At 41.4% G+C, this 21,785-nt stretch overlaps 2 non-coding genes across 2 annotated transcripts; one reads left to right on the forward strand and one right to left on the reverse strand.

Annotated features, from left to right (window-relative positions):
* The first annotated feature begins 10,493 nt into the window (after positions 1–10,493).
* On the forward strand, positions 10,494–10,565 carry TRNAE-UUC. Its single transcript has one exon. It is a non-coding gene; the product is annotated as a tRNA-Glu (tRNA).
* A 2,627-nt stretch (positions 10,566–13,192) lies between these two features.
* On the reverse strand, positions 13,193–13,266 carry TRNAN-GUU. Its single transcript has one exon. It is a non-coding gene; the product is annotated as a tRNA-Asn (tRNA).
* Positions 13,267–21,785: the final 8,519 nt, after the last annotated feature.

Raw genomic sequence — 21,785 nt, forward strand, 5'->3', positions numbered from 1 at the left:
TGTGTCAAAATATAAAATATTCCATGGACTCGACATGCCTCTCAGCAAATAGCTTGGGGTGTCTACTTTCCAAAATGGGGTCATTTGGGGGGTTTGAACTGTCCTGGCATTTTATGCACAACATTTAGAAGCTTATGTCATACATCACCCACTCTTCTAACCACTTGAAGACAAAGCCCTTTCTGAGGCCCCGTACACACGACAGAGGAACTCGACGTGCTTGGCACGTCGAGTTCCTCGTCGAGTTTTGGGATGAAGCCGCCGAGGAGCTCGGCGGGCCGGCTTCTCCCATAGAAGAACGAGGACAACGAGAAAATAGAGAACATGTTCTCTATTTTCTCGTCGAGTTCCTCGGCGGCTCCATCGAGCCAAAACTGTACAGACGACAGAGTTTCTCGGCAGAATCCGGGTTTTGACCGAGTTTCTCGGTGAATTCTGCCGAGAAACTCTGTCGTGTGTACGAGGCCTGACACTTTTTGTTTACATGAAGACATATTTTTTTTTTTGCAAGAAAATTGCGTTGAACCCCCAAACATTATATATTATTTTAAAGCAAAGGCCCTACAGATTAAAATGGTGGGTTTTGCATTTTTTTCCCATGCAGTATTTGCGCAACGATTTTTCAAACGCATTTTTTGGGACAAAAATACATATTTTTTTATTTTAATGCACTAAAACACACTATATTGCCCAAATGTTTGATGAAATGAAAAAGATGATCTTAGGCCGAGTACATGGATACCAAACACGACATGCTTTAAAATTGCGCACAAATGCGCAGTGGCGACAAACTACATACATTTTTAAAAGCCTTTAAAAGCCTCTACAGGTTACCACATTAGATTTACAGAGGAGGTCTACTGCTAAAATTACTGCCCTCGATCTGACCTTCACGGTGATACCTCACATGCATGGTACAATTGATGTTTACTTATGACGCCAGACTGATGCTTACGTTTGCCTTTGCGCGAGAGCAGGGGGGGACAGGGGTGCTTTTTTTTTATTATTATTTATTTTCCTTTTTTTTTTTATTTTAAACTGTTCCTTCCTTTTTTTTTTTTTTATCATTTGTATTGTTATCTTAGGGGATGTAAATATCCCCTATGATAGCAATAGTTAGTGACAGGTACTCTTTTTTGAAAAAATTGGGGTCTATTAGACCCTAGATCTCTCCTCTGCCCTCAAAGCATCTGACCACACCAAGATCGGTGTGATAAAATGTTTTCCCACTTTCCCAATGGCGCTGTTTATATCCAGGGGGGGACATTCCCTCCCACTGCTTGTAAAAGCAGTCTAGAGGCTAATTAGCCGCTAGGATTGCTTTTACATGAAAGTCAACCGCTGGCTGAAAAGAATGATACCTAGATGATACCTAAACCCGCAGGCATCATTCTGGTATAACCATTCAAAGTCCAGCAACATACCATACGTTGATGGTTCTTGGACATGTTGGACATGTATTGTAATCTTTTTTTTCATGCAGCCTGTTGGCTGAACGAAAAAAGAGATTGATTGGTGGGTATACACACGGTAAAACTTTTCCATGGGCAAGCCTCCGTTGGAATTTCGACCGTATGTACGCGGTATAAAAAGTTATGCCGCGTACACACGGTCAAACTTTTCCTCGGGCAAGCCTCCGTCGGAATTTCGACCATATGTACGTGGCATTAGGAGCAAAATCGCTCCTTCGCCCCTAATGCCCCCATGCTTCGGCATATATGCTCTTTTTTTAACTGTAGTGGTGAAATACTACAGCGTTGGAGTCGTGGCTTTATGTATCGTGGGAACAAACGCTGTTGCTGTCACGCTAAATAAATCCGCGCTGCAACTGAATGGCGTACCTGCTAAGCAAATGATGGTTAACAATAAAACAAACATTACAGTATAACATACCATACCTGCAAAGCAAATACAATAAAACATAGTAAAAATAGAGAGAACAATAGATATAGAACAATAGTGAGTGGACAGTAGAGAGTGAACATAAGAGAGAACAATAAAGAGAGAGGAGAAAAATACAACCACAACTATTTTTGGATTTTTTATTTTATATTTTTTTGTGTTTTTGTGTGAGTTTTTTTATTTTTCCCACTTTTTTCACTTTTATAAAAACTGTAAAAAAAACTGTAAACTGAACGTTGCAGATTATGGTCTCTCAAAATGTGATGGCCATCACATCTTCCGAGACCCTGTGTTAGTGTGCCTAGGACTATGTGGTGCTGTACCCTAGTGCCAGTTCACCAGAAGGAAAAGCGGCGCTAGTACTTTTCTGCTCCATACGAGAGCCCTGCGGTTCTTGCACCTCAGTGACAGCAGAAGATTCATCGTCAGAGCTATCTGTCAGGGAGCCGATGTCGTCTACAGGATCGTACCTCCTCCTCACTATCTGTCATGCTCAGAAACGTGTAGGCCTCTTTACTACTGTACCTTCGATTTGCCATTTTGGGCTCTAAATTCAGGGGTACAGTAGTAAGATTCACAGGTAAAAAAGCACCTGACCTGTCAGCGACTGAGTCAAACGCTACCAAAAAACTGTTAGCGATTGCAGAGATCAGGCCTGACTCTGCAAACGCTGCAGTTATGTGTTTTTGTGTTTTGTGATAGTGATCGTTCGATCGATCGATACTGCACTTGGGTGGGCTAGGTTGGGCTGGTCGAAGAGGCTAAACGCAGGTGCTAGCAGGTATCTGGGCTGATCCCGCTAACAATGCGTTTTTGGGAACCCTAAACTGCAGGGGACGCTAGTATAGATCTGATCAGATCAGGTATAAATCTGTTCAGATACTATACCACTAAGGGAGGCGTATGGTGCGTGCGTGGGTGTTAGCGCTACTTGGCACTAATCTGACACTGCCTGGGGTGACGCAGACCCTATCTGGTGCTAAAACCAAACTTTGATCACCCGCCGGGCGATCAGGGTGTTAAAACTTTATTGGGAAAAATATGGCGGGTGCCTTGACGCTTTAAAAAATAAACTAGCTAAACTGTGTCACCCGTGACACTTATACTGTGATCACTGGTGACAGGGGGTAACCAAGGGGTTAAACCTTTATTGGGGGGATTAGGGGAGTCCCTAGACCTATTAGGGCCTAAGACTAATTACCCTAACAATTATTTTAGTCACTAATGACTTTAGTACAGCGATCAAAATAAAATCTGATTGCTGTACTGGGTGACACGGTGACAGGCAGTGAAGGGGTTAATTGGGGGGTGATCGGGGGTGAATTGTGTGCCTACGTGACCTGGTGTCAGTGTAGTGTTGTGCAACTCACGTTTTAGATGTTCTCTCCTCTCGGTCTGGAACAAAAAGACAGACACGAGGGAGAGAACATCACTTCCCCTGTCAATGTTTACAGAGACAGGGGAAGACAACCATTGGCCAGGAGTGATCACCAGGTCCAGGCCAGATTTCATTGACCTGGGCCTGGAGATTGATCAGTTCTAAAATGAATCTTCCCCTGTGTTCCCCATACAGCCGGCTCACTGCATTTGCGTTGGGAAGGTGGGGCACAGCACCGTCTGGAAACAGAAGGGCTGCGACGATCTCCTCCTGGAATTTTAGGAAGGATCCAGTTCGTCCTTAAGCTCTGTATAGCACATGAGCATTCAGCAAAGCCAATTGAAACAAATAAACAGACACTTTTTTGTACCAGCTTCTGGCCTTACGGGCAATTAGGTACGGCGCCAACAACTGGTCACTGGTCCACCCCTCCCATGTTAAGGTTGTACTCGTGGATACAGAGGGGTTTCTCCACAACACCAGTCGCCGTAGGAATTTGGACTGCCGTGTCTGCGTGAAGCGAGGACAGAACATTGGTTCTGTAATTGGTTTCCAATCTCTGGCAAGGGACAGCTGGGGATTAGCGGCGATGTATTGACCAGCATACAAATTGCGGTAGCCTCCATTAGGGACACCTATCAGGAGAGCTGACCTGCCGCCGTAAAACTGCGGCGGCAGGTCGGCAAGTGGTTAATCACTCCTCACTCCCTTACATGCCACATTTGGCATGTCATTTTTTGGGGGGGATTAGGGGCTTCGGTAGGAGTGGGACTTCCTCTCCCACTTCCTTCTTCCGCCCAGGGACAGCCTTTGCCCCTCCCTTTAGTCAATCTCCGGACTTGTGACAGGTCCCAGGAGATCGCCTGTCCATTCATAGAGTGCAGCGCGACTCGCGCATGCACAGTGAGTGCCCGGCCGTGAAGCCAAAAGCTGTCATGGCCGAGTGCCCACACTATGAATGGAGGCGGGGGGAGAGAAACAGAGCTCTGGGAGGCCGCGTGACCATGGAGCAGGTAAGTGTCTGTTTATTAAAAGTCAGCAGCTAAACTTTTTGGAGCTGCCGACTTTTCATAAGCCTAAAAAAAGGCTGGAACTCCCCTTTAAGTACTATAAATGGCTGCTAAAAAGTTCAATTTAGCTTTGCATAATATACTGTATGATAATAAATTAAGTTCTGATTCAAAATGCCTTTCAGATAAGCTGTACTGTGCAATTAAACAAAAAAAGATTTCATACTTAACTGTTAGGCAGCACAAAGGAAAACTGCAATAAACACTAGGATAGGTACAAGTAATCTGATACATTCACACATATTAGCAGTGAACGACTTATAAAATTAGTGAAAGCTACTTTGGAAAATAAATCTATGTGCCATGGTGAATGTTAAAGGACAGTTTGAGGAATTTTGACTTCCCAATATTTGATAAACAATTTTTTTCTGCCTATAGATGGAAGCAAACACTGCACCATGCCAGTCTGTTTTTGACTTGTTTCTCTGCGGGACTTATTTGTTGAATCCATGAGGTTAGAAAGGTCTATGTGCCTCCTATAAAACCAATACCATAACCCCATTAGACCTGGCACTCCTCCAACCAACCCATATATAGATTGGCTTAAGTGGGCACAACTTTGGTTCCCATTGAAGCTCCACATCTCTGAAAGTAGCAGAGTCCCCAGCAAACAAAGAGAAATTATTATTATTATTATTATTATACAGGATTTATATAGCGCCAACAGTTTGCGCAGCGCTTTACAATGCAGGGAGACACTACACCAACAGTACAATTCAAAACAAGAGGGTTAGAGAAGCCCTGCTCCTGCAAGCTTACAATCTAAAAGGTAGGGACTGTGAGGAATGAACCGAATTGTGTGTTAGCTAATGGATACTCATCAATATAAAGTTTGCGATCTATGGAGTAGGCACTATATAAATCCAAGTAATACCAACTCCAAACCAAAGTCATGAGGTACTGATGATAATAAGGTTGTGATGTCACACATAAACCTTTTGCAATGGATGATCTAATTTTAGTATGATGTGTTTAGTGTCACGAAGATAAGTGGGTAGTCTGGACACCAAGAGATTTTACAACAATAATAAATTATTTCAACTCTTGGTGTCCCCACATATTTGCATGACACTAAACACATCATGCTAAAATTAGAAGATCATCCAACTCAAATGGATTTCAAATGGTTTATGTGTGACATCACAACTATATTATCCTCAGTACCTCATGACTTACAATGCCTTGAAAAAGTATTCACACTTCTTGAAATTTCTCAAATTTTTTCATGTTACATCCAAAAATGTAAACATATTTTATTGGGATTTTATGTGATAGACCAATGCAAAGTGGAACATAAAGAAAAATAACTTTGCAATATGGAATAATTACAAAATAAATATTAAGAGAAAAAAGCTGATCACCTAAAGAAAGTACAATGTGCTAACTATGAATGGTGAAGAATGTATAAAAATACAGGGGGCGCTGGTATATTTAGTTGGCTATGCTAAGCCAGTATTAAGTGCAAAACCATAAATTTGACAGAAATGTCACATAGTAATTGAAAGTGCAATGACACAGTGCAGATATAATAGTGTAAAATGGTCATAAAAAATACAATAGTGAACAAAAAAATGAATATTTCATCAGAAAAAGTCCATCTGTGCACTTTCACCACTGAGTAAAACTTCATATATATCACCCAGTGGGAAGTGAGTGTAGAGCCCACTCACCAGATACCCATGACCCCTTTAATTACAAAGCAGGTCAATAAGCGCAGTAGTGAAAGAATCAGGAATCTTGCTGCTGTAGCGAAATGGCTATCGATATTTGTCCCTATTTAGCAATTTATTTGACATTGTTAGCTTTAGCTTTTTTGTTTTACAATGCTTATATACTGTATAACAAAAGTTTTGGCTGTATTGCTTCTGATTTCAACGCTCAATTATTACTTCTACACAAAAATTATTTTGGCAAAAATTACCTATTGCAATTTATTTTTGGGTTGGTAATCAATCATAGAGGGATTAAAACACCTGTCAGTTTGTATTGCTGTCTGTGCCCCAGTTAAGGAGATTCACCCTCTCAATTTGTCCTCTTTACCATTATCATTGAAAGTAAAAGAAAATCCAAAATTTTGGGTTGTCCCCAGAAAATTTATAGGGGAAATCTTCCAATGGGGATGCTAGTTCTGGTGACCTGGGGGCAACGCTGTATCCAGGCCTAGGCCGACAAGGCCAAGGTCTAAGGCAGCACTTTGCAGGGGGCAGCACGGAAAGATTCCCTGCCGGCTTTTGCGCTACACTGTTAGTGTAGCGCCAGTCTAATGGGGCGGACTGTGCTGAGAGGCAAATTAGTCTAGCACCCCCGTAATGTGGCCGCACTGCTTCCTAAAAGGGGGAGTGGCATTCTGCAACTGTGGGGATGGGGGCGCCGCTTCTAATTTTGACTGTCCTATCATTCGAACTAGTGTCCCCACTTGAAAATTTTAGGGTGGGTCTTAAACAGCAAGGGGTGTGGCCATGACAGGAAGGGGTGGGTCATATTTAAAGTTGGGATACATGAGTTTAGTCAGGCCTAGGGCAGCACAAAACCTAAATACACTACTGCCTGGGGGTCCCCAAGGCATTTTATTAATTTGCAGGGATTTCCCCTCACTTCCTGTTTGGCTTTGGGACATGAAGTGAAGGGAAATCTCCACAATAAAAAAAATCTGACAGGGGTTATAACCTTCCTGTGCTCAATCCAAAACAAAAAAAAGTGGTTTTGCCTATAGTTCTACTTTAACCCTTTTGCTGCCAGGCCCTGTGCTCCATTTTGTACATTTAGGTGGTCAGATCATTTTTGCATTTTTTCCTTTGCTTTTTTATTTATCACTTATAGCTTTCAGAATTTGTGAAAGACCTACCAAATCATATATTTTCTGCAAGCACATGATCAGTAGAATAAAAAAAAAGGTGCTACTGATTTTTTAGACCTTGCGGTATTTGTGCAAATGTTTGTCAAACCAATATATTTACTAAAAATACACTAAAACCATTATTAGCAGATAAAAACACAGACATTTTTACAAAATTCCTACTAAATATAAAAGCGAAACCTGCATTGAGTTAATAAACCACAAATATTTGTAACTTTTAAATTGCGCCTTTTTGCGAAATGGTGAAAATTGAACAGATGCAAAAGTGTAAATATCCAAATTTTCTAAAAAAACTGAAGGTTTTCATTTTCCCCTTACAGCTTTAAGAATTTGTGAAAGGCCACATATTTTCTGAAAGCATATGACCTCTAGAATAAAAAGATGCTACTGATTTTTTAGACCCTGTGGTATTTGCCCAAATGTTTATCAAACCAATATATTCGCAAAAAATACACTAAACCCATAATTAGCAGATAAAAACAGCAAATTTTACTAAATTTCAGCTAAATCCCTACTAAATATAAAAACGTAATCTGTATGGAGTTAATAAATAACACATATCAATTAAAATTTTACATTTGCACCTTTTTGGAAAATGGTGAAAATCGAACGTACCCAAAAATTTCTTAAAAAATCTGGCGGTTTTTCATTTTTCACTTACAGCTTTCAGAATTTGAAAAGACCCTAGACATTTTCTAAAAGCAAATGACCAGTAGAATAAAAGAAAATGCTGATTTTTTGGGCCCTGCAATAATTGTGCAAATGTTCATAATATTGCTATTTTTACAAAAAATACACTAAAATCATTAAAATTACTCAACATAACTTACAAAATTCCTGCTATTAGTACTAAAGCATCATTCACATGTGGCCTACTAAAGTGTACGCCCATGGAGGGCCATGTTTACCCGCACAGGGATGCATCCCCATACAGGCAAGCCCATTTATGTAAATTTGGATGCAATGGCTGCACAGGCACAGCTGCTGTTCCCAATTTGACATCCATCAGGGTGTGGGTACATGACCCCGAATGCAGACAGTGTAAGCTCAGGGACATGCATGCGGACCTACATGGATGTAAAAGTGGAAGCAATGGCTCTGTTGGTGCAGGTGCTACATCCCAAATGACATCAATGGGATGGCCTGCACAGAGCTTCACGGAACACCTGTGCATCCTTGTAAAGGTACGCTGTCTATGCCCTGTGTGAACAAGGCCTTAGGCTCCTTTCACACAAGTACACCGATCGGGTCTGTCTGTTTTTCAGGCGGGCCCAATGGAAATGTACATGTGTCCATTTACACCCACCTGAATTCAATCCAGTCTGCTAAAAAACAGATGGATGGGGATTCCATTCCCCATCCATGTAGCAGATCTAATTGGATGGTATCTGAAGGAACTGGACAGGTGGTCACGTACCTGTCATCTGCCTGCTCAGCAGGGATCAGCAGACAGATCCCCCGCTATGCAGGCAGATCTGCTTGACAGAATCTGCTCCATGTGAAAGGGGTCTTAACAGGACCGGCCGGTCCATTAGGGGTGCTGGAGCACTGGACTCGTTTTTTTTAAAGGTTGGGCTCAGGGCACAGAGCACTGTACCCTGAACCCACCCATTTGTGACAATAGCCAATTTAATATTCGCTATCAACTTCCAGCTTCTCCTTCTGGATAATCAGGATGGATTGGGGTGGCTGGGAGGAGAAGCTGAGGTATTCGTGGAGGGGCGAGTGTGGGGGGGGGACCGTCACCGTGGAGGGGTGAGTGTGGGTGGACCTGGGGATCTTACTATGTCCGTGAGTTTTTTTTTTACTTTTTATTTTTTTTACAGTCTTTTAACATCAAGCTTTTTGGGGGGTGAGGAGGGTTGCCGGATAATGATGGTGGCTGCAAGGAGTGGGTTGTCGAGTCAGGTGGAGAGGGGGTAATCAGTGCTGGGGGGAGAACGGAGTGAAGGGGAGGAGAGTGGGGGGCAGTTTTAGATGGAAGGGTGCAGCGGGGTGGAGAAACAGGGGGCAGGGAAGGGGCGGCATGGGTGGGAGGGGATGGTCACATTAGGGGTTAATAACTCTAATCAGTGAGTTGTAATCCGCCGATCAGAGTTATAGAATTGTGATATAAGCTTATGGTCATTGAAGTGACCAAAAGCTTATAGGCAAGGGAGAAAGGAGGTCCGTAGGCCGTACTGACTAATGTGGCTACCTGCGGGCACCTCTGTAGGTCCATAAGGCGTATAGACTTGGCAGTGAAAGGGTTAAGGCATCCCCCAAGCATGTTATTTAACTGCTTCCGGACTGCCCACCGTATACGTACTGCGGCAGGGCAGCCCGGCTGTGCAAAATCACGTACCTGTACGTGATTTCATGCACATGGTGTAGGGGGTGCGCACGCGCCACCCCCTCTGTGAGGCAAAATGCTGATCTGTCAGGGAGCTAAGCTGAAACACAATCTCTTTTTCTCCAGTCTGTCCCTCCCCCACACAGTTAGAAAGAACCTCCCAGGCACACGCTTAACCCCTTGATTGTCCCTGGTGTTAACCCCTTCTTTGCCAGTGTCATTTATACAGTGATCAGTGCATTTTTTTTTAGCACTGATTGCGGTATTTGTGTCACTGGTCACCAAAAAGTGTCACTTAGTGTACAATTTGCTCGCCGCAATGTCGCAGTCCCGCTAAAAATCACTGATCACCACCATTACTAGTAAAAACAATAAAAAAGTCTCTAAATCTGTCCCATAGTTTTTGGACTCTATAACTTTTGCACAAACAAATAAATATGCGCTTATTGGGATTTTTTTACCAAAAATATGTAGCAGAATACATATTGGCCTAATTTGATGAAGACATTTTTTTTTAATTGGGAATATTTTATAGAAAAAAGTGCTGATCAAATGCTACCAAAAGAAATCTCTATTTGTGGGGAAAAAGGACATCAATTTTATTTGGGTACAGCTTCGCACGACCGCGCAATTGTCAGTTAAAGCAACTCAGTGCCGTTTCGCAAAAAATGGCCTGGTCGGAAATGGGTAAAACCTTCCGTAGCTGAAGTGGTTAAAGGAATTGCATTTTTTTCTTTGGTATATGTCCCCCAGGTCAGTATCCAGCCCTTTTTGCCAATTCTTTGTCAATCCCTGGAGTTTTGACTTCGAAAATAGTGATTTAGATCGGGTTTGTATTACTTTTGTAATTTGTAAATCTGAACTTTAATAACATTTGCCAAACTGCAACTGTTGTATGTATGATATATCACTTATTATGACCTCTGAGCTTTTCACAGCAGTGTCAATCATCATTCCCATATGGTCTAGCGGTTAGGATTCCTGGTTTTCACCCAGGCGGCCCGGGTTCGACTCCCGGTATGGGAATTGTTGTTTTGTTCTAACCAAGGGGTGGGCAATGTTTTCTTAAAGGGGTTGTAAAAGTTTGTCTTTTATTTTCTAAATTGGTTCCTTTAAGCTTGTGCATTGTTGGTTCACTTACCTTTTCCAATGATTTCCCTTCTAAATGTTGTTTTTCTTTGTTTGAATTTCTCACTTCCTGTTTCTCTTCAGTAAGCTTTCCACCATCATCTGAGCGGTGGAAAGTTATTTAGAACAGCTTACTGAACACCTTACTGAGGAGGAACAGGAAGTGAGAAATTCAGACAAAGAAAACAAAGAAAAAAAACATTTAGAAGGGAAATTGAAAGAAAAGGTAAGTGAACCAACAATGTACTAGCCTAAAGTAACCTATTTAGAAAATAAAAAACAAACCTTTACAACCCCTTTAAGGGGCAACATGAGAACTTTGGACTGTTGTAAAGGGCTGAACTTAATTATACTCAATTTAAGGGAATGTAAAGGTTATTTTTTTGTTTTCTAAATAGGTTACTTTAAACTAGTGCATTGTTGGTTCACTTACCGTTTTCTTCGATTTTCCTTCTAAATGTTTTTTTCTTTGTCTGAATTTCTCACTTTCTCTTCCTCCTCAGTAAGCTTCCTTCTTCCCTGTGGGGAGATGCTGTGAGTCTTAGAATGTGGATGTCTGTAGATGCAGGGATTTTAGCTTCAGGATGGACTTACACTTTAAATACATCCAAATAAAATATCTATCTGTCTAGAAATTTCATTTCAGTACAGCGTTGCATGACTGAGAAATTGGCAAAGTGTGACCGAGCTAAAAGCTAAATATTGGCCTGGGCAGCAAGACATGTAAAAGTGAAAATATTGCATTTGCCATTTGCCCAGCTAGTTCAATCGGTAGAGCATGAGACTCATAATCTCAGGCTTGTGGCTTTGAGCCCATGTTGGGTTGAACCCTTTTTTACTAGAGCGTAAGCATTTCAGATAATTCATAAAATCCCCCTACTCTCTTAAAAGGACTTTGAGACTGCTCTGTTGCATATTATTTGACTGTAATCTGACTATAAATATCTATGTCTATTTCTGTTAAATGCTATTAATGGCTCCTAAAAAGGACCTGAAGGGCCTGGTATGGATTTTGGGGGGACCCCTACGCCATTTAAAAAAATAAATTGCCACTTGGTTCCCCATAACCACTTCAATATACTGTTATATTCAGTGTTATATATACTACACTAAATCTAATTGAAAAACATGCGCTAAAGTGCAAATATATATAAGAGACTACAGCTGCTGCACAAAAGGTGCTACAACCTTAAACGTTATAAAGAATATGGAGCAGCGCTAGCAGTCTATATCAAACAGTATGACTCTGGTGCTTCCACAAAAGTAAGGTGATTCCCCCTTTGGTGACCACACTCACCAAAAATAATGGATCCTCAGCTTTGCAGTCTGCGATTACATAAAGCAGTGATCTAATGATCTGGGGATGTGCAGAATGGTTCCTCATAAAAGCTCTTTCCAAGAAAATACTTTACGGCAGGAAGGATATACCACGCACCATAGATACAAAAACAGAGAGAAAACTCAGTGAAACACCGCTAAACATAAGTTATCCAGTGCATTTAAGGCACCACTTACAGGCTTCAGAAAAAACATCCGAGATCGCCGCTGTATGGCATGCGTTTCACAGAGACGAAAATTGCGTCACTGATTACCACGAACCGGAAGTTGCGTCTAAAATTACTACCGTGCTTGCACTGACTGAATATAGAGTCTACACTGAATATCTAGTCTACACTAAATGCAGAGTATATATATATATATATATTTATATATATATATATATATATATACATATACTAGACTGTGTATATATATATATATTGGCTCTCGCAAGCAAAGTGCGCTGTGATTGGCCAAAGCATGCAGGTCAGGTGCATGCTTTGGCCAATCAACAGACGTCAATGCACTGCGATCTCGCAGTGCATTATGGGGCATTTGGCGGGGCTCACATTTTCTGCTCACGCCCCATATGTTTGGTTTATTTGTGGTATGTTCGATTCAAACATCGGGCTCATCCCTATTAGCCAGGTAATAAAGAAATATTACCACACACTTTCACACTGAGGCGATGCACTGGCGAGAAAAAAAAAACTCCTGCAAGCAGCATCTTTGGAGCGGTGAGAGGAGCGGTGTGTTTACCGCTCCATCCCATTAAAAAAAAGGGAAACCGCGGTAATACCGCCGTCAATGCGCCTCTGCAGAGGTGCATTGCGGGCGGTATTAACCCTTTTTCAGCCGTTAGCGGGGGTTAATACCACACCGCTAGCGGCCGAAATTCAGACGGTATAGCGCGGCTATTTTTAGCGGCGCTATACCGCCACTGCACGTCCTGCCCCAGTGTGAAAGGGGCCTAGGAGTTTAAGAACAGAATATTTCTAAATTGCAATGTGGTTGAATAGTACTATGTGGTGTATTGCCTAAATATAGGGTAGCTTCCTTAGTAATGAGCTTTTTGTTCAAACACGTTATCATCTGCTTTACATTGTAATATTGTTATATACATACTAAAATACTTATGGGAGTTTTTCTTTTAAATAAAATGAAGAGGTTATAATGATTACTTATCTGATTTAACAATAGATTAGCGTCCCTGGGTGGGCTTGAACCACCAACCTTTCGGTTAACAGCCGAACGCGCTAACCGATTGCGCCACAGAGACTTGTGCATATGTTTTGGCTGCACCTAAAGCCCCTTTTACATGGGCTATCTGATCAAATCCACCTGTCCGTTTTTCAGGCAGACCTGATTAGACCCTCCCTTCACCCCTATAGCACAGCGGATGTCAGCAGACACATGTCTACTGACATCCGCCGCTATTCGATCCAGTTCTTTCTGCCAAATCTAGATCGATGGTGGTTCTATTTAACATTCGCCTGGCGGATCAGATGGGATTGACTGAAAATTAATTGGCAGCCCATTTTCATCCCATCTCCCCATAGAGAAGAGCGGGACTCTGACAGGTCCGTGCATGCACAGTGAGCGGAAACGGACCTGTTATCTGCCTGCTCAGCGGGGATCAGCAGAGCGATCCCCGCTAAGCAAGCGGAGTCTGTCAAACAGATCTGCTCCATGCAATTGTTCTTATTAGTATATATGCTATATTGTGGTGCAATTTCTGTAACATTAAAAACTTCTGAAAATGAGACTACAAGGTGAAGCACCACTAATACATGATCAAATTTTAAAAACAAACAGTGAAGATAAAATGATAATGATAAAAAAGAGATTGCTTCATGCACCAAATGGATACAAATAAATACATTTGGTAATGATCTACTACTAAGCAACATTATGAATATCTTTCATTGTTATTATATAGGATATATGTAGCACCAACAGTTTGCACAGCACTTTACAACATGAGAGCAGACAGTACAGTTACAATACAATTCAATACAGAAGGAACAAGAGGGTTCTAATGATCTAAACCACTGTTTCTTAACTTTTTTCAGTCAAGGCACCCTTTAAATGTATGGACAATCTGAGGGCACCTTCTAAAATTATGGACTCAAAGCACCCCATTTTTTTTGTTTTTTGAAAATTATATTTATTACAGGTTTCAAAGTTAACAGTACATAACATAGCCTATTGGGCATACCCAGGCTCAAATGCATAGCAAAAAAAAAAAAAACATTGTAAAATGTAAAAACCAGGGCTTTTTTTCAGGGGGAACTTGGGGGAACTCAGTTCCACCACCTCTGGCTCAGACCCTTTGATGCCTGCTCACCACAATCACTTGTAAACACAGAAGTCTAGTTTCTGTGTTTACAAGTGACAGCTCTACACTCTGTGTGTAACCCCCTGAACGCTGCACTCTGTATGTAATGCAATCCTGGTATTTAATGCCCCTTTAAGACCCTTCTACTGTTTGTGAAATCTGAACGGGGTCGTGGTTGAGTTCCTGCACCTATTTTCGGAGAAAAAAAGCTCTGGTAAAAACTATTGTAATAATTTTGCAAAATACATGAACATCCACACACGTAGGACAACCAATATTATTCTTGCAAATCTAATACACTTTTTCACACTGGTACAGACTAGTATTCCAATGTTTCTCTTCTCTCTCAGTTTTTCTCCATCACTCAGCTAATGTGACCCCAGCTCAGACAGAGAGGGGCAGGGGAGGGTCATTGGTTGTTAGGATGCTGGCAGCTAGAAGGTTGTAATGGTGCACAATGAAAACCTGTGGTTTTGTGTAACTAAAAGGCAGGCTTTATCCATCTGCAGGCTTGCATACAATTTTGGGGCAATTTTTTGGCATTTTGCCAAGGTACCCCTAAAGAAACCTCAAGGCACCTTGGTTGAAAAAGGCTGATCTAAACAATTGTCAGTGGAAGCGTATCAAAAAGTGGGGATTAACAATCAAAATAATAATGAAGTTGAATATATATATAGCATATATATTATAAAAACTACGAGAAAGAAATTATAAAAAACAAAAAAAAAAATATTTTGTCAATGGGAAGAATTAGATAGGAATGAAAGGGTCATACATTAAAAAACAATTGATATGACAATAATCACACATGAAAATAAAAGACACTAAATGCAAAAGAGAAACCCAAGGGAGAAGAATATTCGCTGACATGAGACCATTAGATGACTGTATTGATCTATATTTCCTCATTCAGATCTCCTGGGAGATAAAGAGTTTAGGGTGTAAATCCAATATGTTTCTCTCTTACATAATCCTTTGAATGACTCTGCCACTGGTAGTTTGTTGGAAATAGCATGCAGACCATCGGAAGATATTCCATGAAATTCCGTGAAATTTTGGGAAATGCTGTGTTTCACATTACTGTCTTTTACGAACCTTCTATGCTCCCCTAATCTGACACACCAAGTTATGATGGTTCTACCGACATATAGCAACTCACATGGTCAAGTCAAGCAGCATACGACAAATTTCAATGAGCAATTTTGAAAAGAATCAATGATGAATGCTTATGCCATTACCTTGGAAAGTTTTTATACCACGTGGCACATGCTTACATGTCAGGCATTTGCGTTTCTTACTTTGGTACATGGTACAGGTTGCTTGTCTGGTTTGGGAAGGACGTAACTTTTGCTTGGTGGAAGAAAAACATGGGCCTACTGGGAATAGTAGATTTTAAATGCCAATTCTGTAAAAGAATGGACCAATGTTTGTGAAACAGTCTTTCCATACACCGGAATTGGGTGTGGAATTGGGTTACAAATCTGATCTTCATCAAAATGTTGGTGTTTCTTAGCCATCTCCATGTGTGGTTTAATCAGATAGTAAAAATAGGCCTCTTGTATCTAATTCTGTGGATAACCCTTGTGCGAAAATTTGTTTAAAAATTTTGTTTTTTTTATCATTCTGGTCTTATTATCACTGTTTGTTTTTACATTTGATCATGTAGAGAATTGAATGAACATTTGGAAATGTTATTTTTTCAAACAAAATTCTACCAGTTTATAGCCAATTTGTCTCACAGGAGAGCCTTGAGCAGGTAATTCTTGAGGGGGGAGCAGTTGCCATTAAAACCTTTCTCCCCAAGGCATGGTTCATTCAGAAAAGTGTGGTAATGGCACAGCGGGCCTTTGTTGAAAATGTTGAAAACAGATACAAAGTAAGATTGCATGGTAGACATGCAGATCATGGAAACAATGGAAGTTTTTCTTCCTTTCTTACACTTGTTCATTAGATTCTTCAATCCACACTAAACATTGGTTACAAATACATTTCCACTTCGAGCTGTTGTATTGACTCACAACACCCATGGCTGCCTTAACACCTGAAGAGTGATGCATCTGATCGATATTTTAAATTACTGTTTATCAAACTGGCTCAAATTTAAGCCTATTCAGAAGGAATCAGGCAAAACTTGATAACCAACAAACAAAAAGCATATACAAGAACAAGTCATAACACTGTAAGGAAGACAGAAGCTAAGGTAAGTTACACTGCAGCTCCAGAAAATATCAAGCATCATAGCATATACCTATACAGTATTACAGGGTTTCTCAAACAGTGTTTCATGGAACTCTAGGGTTCCTCCAGAGGTTGCTAGGGGTTCATTGAACAATAAGTCATTTCTACCTCTCAGATAAGTTCTCATTGACACCATTGATCTATTTAGCTATCTGTAAGTGGGTAATTATTCCCAATGACCACAAGCATAATGAGCATTTCTCCCACTGACCATCACACTAATGTATCATTAGTTGTAGATAAAGTAACTTTTAGCAGGCATTCCCTCAAACCATAAAATTATTTCAAGGGTTCCACCATGTTAAGAAGTTAGGGAAAGACTGAAGAAGTAGTTTACACAGGGCTGTCATGCACTCAAGTCGAATTTATCCTTTGCTAGTTACCTATATACTTTTTTTCCACCTTTAGTGCTGTCTAAGTTAAAAAGATACAAAAAGATACTTGGTGGGCACACCCTAAAAATGCTATACATCTAAGCTGGTGCTGCTATAAGACCAAATACAGTACAAAACAGATTATAGCGCACACATGCAAAAATGACATTTATCCTGCAAGGCTAGTTAAAAACACCTGAACATATTCAAAAATACGGGGGTTTGGTCACACTATATAGTCATATAGTGCTAAGCCCACTTACTGCGACAAAGTACCCCGAATTAGTGGGTCCTACCCTAGTAATAGAATGAAAGAACCTGGGTCTCAACCATGGGAGATATACTCCTCTATGTGGGAGAACTGAAGGGTTTCTTCCTATACACTGGTGGCCACTAATGTGAGGTAATGAAGAGGGGGAGGGGTGCTCCAGCCAAGAGACCTGGTCAGGGTCTATACAAAATACAAAAAGATACTTGGTGGGCACACCCTAAAAATGCTATACATCTAAGCTGGTGCTGCTATAAGACCAAATACAGTACAAAACAGATTATAGCGCACACATGCAAAAATGACATTTATCCTGCAAGGCTAGTTAAAAACACCTGAACATATTCAAAAATACGGGGGTTTGGTCACACTATATAGTCATATAGTGCTAAGCCCACTTACTGCGACAAAGTACCCCGAATTAGTGGGTCCTACCCTAGTAATAGAATGAAAGAACCTGGGTCTCAACCATGGGAGATATACTCCTCTATGTGGGAGAACTGAAGGGTTTCTTCCTATACACTGGTGGCCACTAATGTGAGGTAATGAAGAGGGGGAGGGGTGCTCCAGCCAAGAGACCTGGTCAGGGTCTATACAAAATACAAAAAGATACTTGGTGGGCACACCCTAAAAATGCTATACATCTAAGCTGGTGCTGCTATAAGACCAAATACAGTACAAAACAGATTATAGCGCACACATGCAAAAATGACATTTATCCTGCAAGGCTAGTTAAAAACACCTGAACATATTCAAAAATACGGGGGTTTGGTCACACTATATAGTCATATAGTGCTAAGCCCACTTACTGCGACAAAGTACCCCGAATTAGTGGGTCCTACCCTAGTAATAGAATGAAAGAACCTGGGTCTCAACCATGGGAGATATACTCCTCTATGTGGGAGAACTGAAGGGTTTCTTCCTATACACTGGTGGCCACTAATGTGAGGTAATGAAGAGGGGGAGGGGTGCTCCAGCCAAGAGACCTGGTCAGGGTCTATACAAAATACAAAAAGATACTTGGTGGGCACACCCTAAAAATGCTATACATCTAAGCTGGTGCTGCTATAAGACCAAATACAGTACAAAACAGATTATAGCGCACACATGCAAAAATGACATTTATCCTGCAAGGCTAGTTAAAAACACCTGAACATATTCAAAAATACGGGGGTTTGGTCACACTATATAGTCATATAGTGCTAAGCCCACTTACTGCGACAAAGTACCCCGAATTAGTGGGTCCTACCCTAGTAATAGAATGAAAGAACCTGGGTCTCAACCATGGGAGATATACTCCTCTATGTGGGAGAACTGAAGGGTTTCTTCCTATACACTGGTGGCCACTAATGTGAGGTAATGAAGAGGGGGAGGGGTGCTCCAGCCAAGAGACCTGGTCAGGGTCTATACAAAATACAAAAAGATACTTGGTGGGCACACCCTAAAAATGCTATACATCTAAGCTGGTGCTGCTATAAGACCAAATACAGTACAAAACAGATTATAGCGCACACATGCAAAAATGACATTTATCCTGCAAGGCTAGTTAAAAACACCTGAACATATTCAAAAATACGGGGGTTTGGTCACACTATATAGTCATATAGTGCTAAGCCCACTTACTGCGACAAAGTACCCCGAATTAGTGGGTCCTACCCTAGTAATAGAATGAAAGAACCTGGGTCTCAACCATGGGAGATATACTCCTCTATGTGGGAGAACTGAAGGGTTTCTTCCTATACACTGGTGGCCACTAATGTGAGGTAATGAAGAGGGGGAGGGGTGCTCCAGCCAAGAGACCTGGTCAGGGTCTATACAAAATACAAAAAGATACTTGGTGGGCACACCCTAAAAATGCTATACATCTAAGCTGGTGCTGCTATAAGACCAAATACAGTACAAAACAGATTATAGCGCACACATGCAAAAATGACATTTATCCTGCAAGGCTAGTTAAAAACACCTGAACATATTCAAAAATACGGGGGTTTGGTCACACTATATAGTCATATAGTGCTAAGCCCACTTACTGCGACAAAGTACCCCGAATTAGTGGGTCCTACCCTAGTAATAGAATGAAAGAACCTGGGTCTCAACCATGGGAGATATACTCCTCTATGTGGGAGAACTGAAGGGTTTCTTCCTATACACTGGTGGCCACTAATGTGAGGTAATGAAGAGGGGGAGGGGTGCTCCAGCCAAGAGACCTGGTCAGGGTCTATACAAAATACAAAAAGATACTTGGTGGGCACACCCTAAAAATGCTATACATCTAAGCTGGTGCTGCTATAAGACCAAATACAGTACAAAACAGATTATAGCGCACACATGCAAAAATGACATTTATCCTGCAAGGCTAGTTAAAAACACCTGAACATATTCAAAAATACGGGGGTTTGGTCACACTATATAGTCATATAGTGCTAAGCCCACTTACTGCGACAAAGTACCCCGAATTAGTGGGTCCTACCCTAGTAATAGAATGAAAGAACCTGGGTCTCAACCATGGGAGATATACTCCTCTATGTGGGAGAACTGAAGGGTTTCTTCCTATACACTGGTGGCCACTAATGTGAGGTAATGAAGAGGGGGAGGGGTGCTCCAGCCAAGAGACCTGGTCAGGGTCTATACAAAATACAAAAAGATACTTGGTGGGCACACCCTAAAAATGCTATACATCTAAGCTGGTGCTGCTATAAGACCAAATACAGTACAAAACAGATTATAGCGCACACATGCAAAAATGACATTTATCCTGCAAGGCTAGTTAAAAACACCTGAACATATTCAAAAATACGGGGGTTTGGTCACACTATATAGTCATATAGTGCTAAGCCCACTTACTGCGACAAAGTACCCCGAATTAGTGGGTCCTACCCTAGTAATAGAATGAAAGAACCTGGGTCTCAACCATGGGAGATATACTCCTCTATGTGGGAGAACTGAAGGGTTTCTTCCTATACACTGGTGGCCACTAATGTGAGGTAATGAAGAGGGGGAGGGGTGCTCCAGCCAAGAGACCTGGTCAGGGTCTATACAAAATACAAAAAGATACTTGGTGGGCACACCCTAAAAATGCTATACATCTAAGCTGGTGCTGCTATAAGACCAAATACAGTACAAAACAGATTATAGCGCACACATGCAAAAATGACATTTATCCTGCAAGGCTAGTTAAAAACACCTGAACATATTCAAAAATACGGGGGTTTGGTCACACTATATAGTCATATAGTGCTAAGCCCACTTACTGCGACAAAGTACCCCCGAATTAGTGGGTCCTACCCTAGTAATAGAATGAAAGAACCTGGGTCTCAACCATGGGAGATATACTCCTCTATGTGGGAGAACTGAAGGGTTTCTTCCTATACACTGGTGGCCACTAATGTGAGGTAATGAAGAGGGGGAGGGGTGCTCCAGCCAAGAGACCTGGTCAGGGTCTATACAAAATACAAAAAGATACTTGGTGGGCACACCCTAAAAATGCTATACATCTAAGCTGGTGCTGCTATAAGACCAAATACAGTACAAAACAGATTATAGCGCACACATGCAAAAATGACATTTATCCTGCAAGGCTAGTTAAAAACACCTGAACATATTCAAAAATACGGGGGTTTGGTCACACTATATAGTCATATAGTGCTAAGCCCACTTACTGCGACAAAGTACCCCGAATTAGTGGGTCCTACCCTAGTAATAGAATGAAAGAACCTGGGTCTCAACCATGGGAGATATACTCCTCTATGTGGGAGAACTGAAGGGTTTCTTCCTATACACTGGTGGCCACTAATGTGAGGTAATGAAGAGGGGGAGGGGTGCTCCAGCCAAGAGACCTGGTCAGGGTCTATACAAAATACAAAAAGATACTTGGTGGGCACACCCTAAAAATGCTATACATCTAAGCTGGTGCTGCTATAAGACCAAATACAGTACAAAACAGATTATAGCGCACACATGCAAAAATGACATTTATCCTGCAAGGCTAGTTAAAAACACCTGAACATATTCAAAAATACGGGGGTTTGGTCACACTATATAGTCATATAGTGCTAAGCCCACTTACTGCGACAAAGTACCCCGAATTAGTGGGTCCTACCCTAGTAATAGAATGAAAGAACCTGGGTCTCAACCATGGGAGATATACTCCTCTATGTGGGAGAACTGAAGGGTTTCTTCCTATACACTGGTGGCCACTAATGTGAGGTAATGAAGAGGGGGAGGGGTGCTCCAGCCAAGAGACCTGGTCAGGGTCTATACAAAATACAAAAAGATACTTGGTGGGCACACCCAAAAAATGCTATACATCTAAGCTGGTGCTGCTATAAGACCAAATACAGTACAAAACAGATTATAGCGCACACATGCAAAAATGACATTTATCCTGCAAGGCTAGTTAAAAACACCTGAACATATTCAAAAATACGGGGGTTTGGTCACACTATATAGTCATATAGTGCTAAGCCCACTTACTGCGACAAAGTACCCCGAATTAGTGGGTCCTACCCTAGTAATAGAATGAAAGAACCTGGGTCTCAACCATGGGAGATATACTCCTCTATGTGGGAGAACTGAAGGGT

The sequence above is a fragment of the Rana temporaria genome, chromosome 3, assembly GCF_905171775.1.
Source record: "Rana temporaria chromosome 3, aRanTem1.1, whole genome shotgun sequence".
In the NCBI taxonomy this organism is placed as follows: Eukaryota; Metazoa; Chordata; class Amphibia; order Anura; family Ranidae; genus Rana; species Rana temporaria.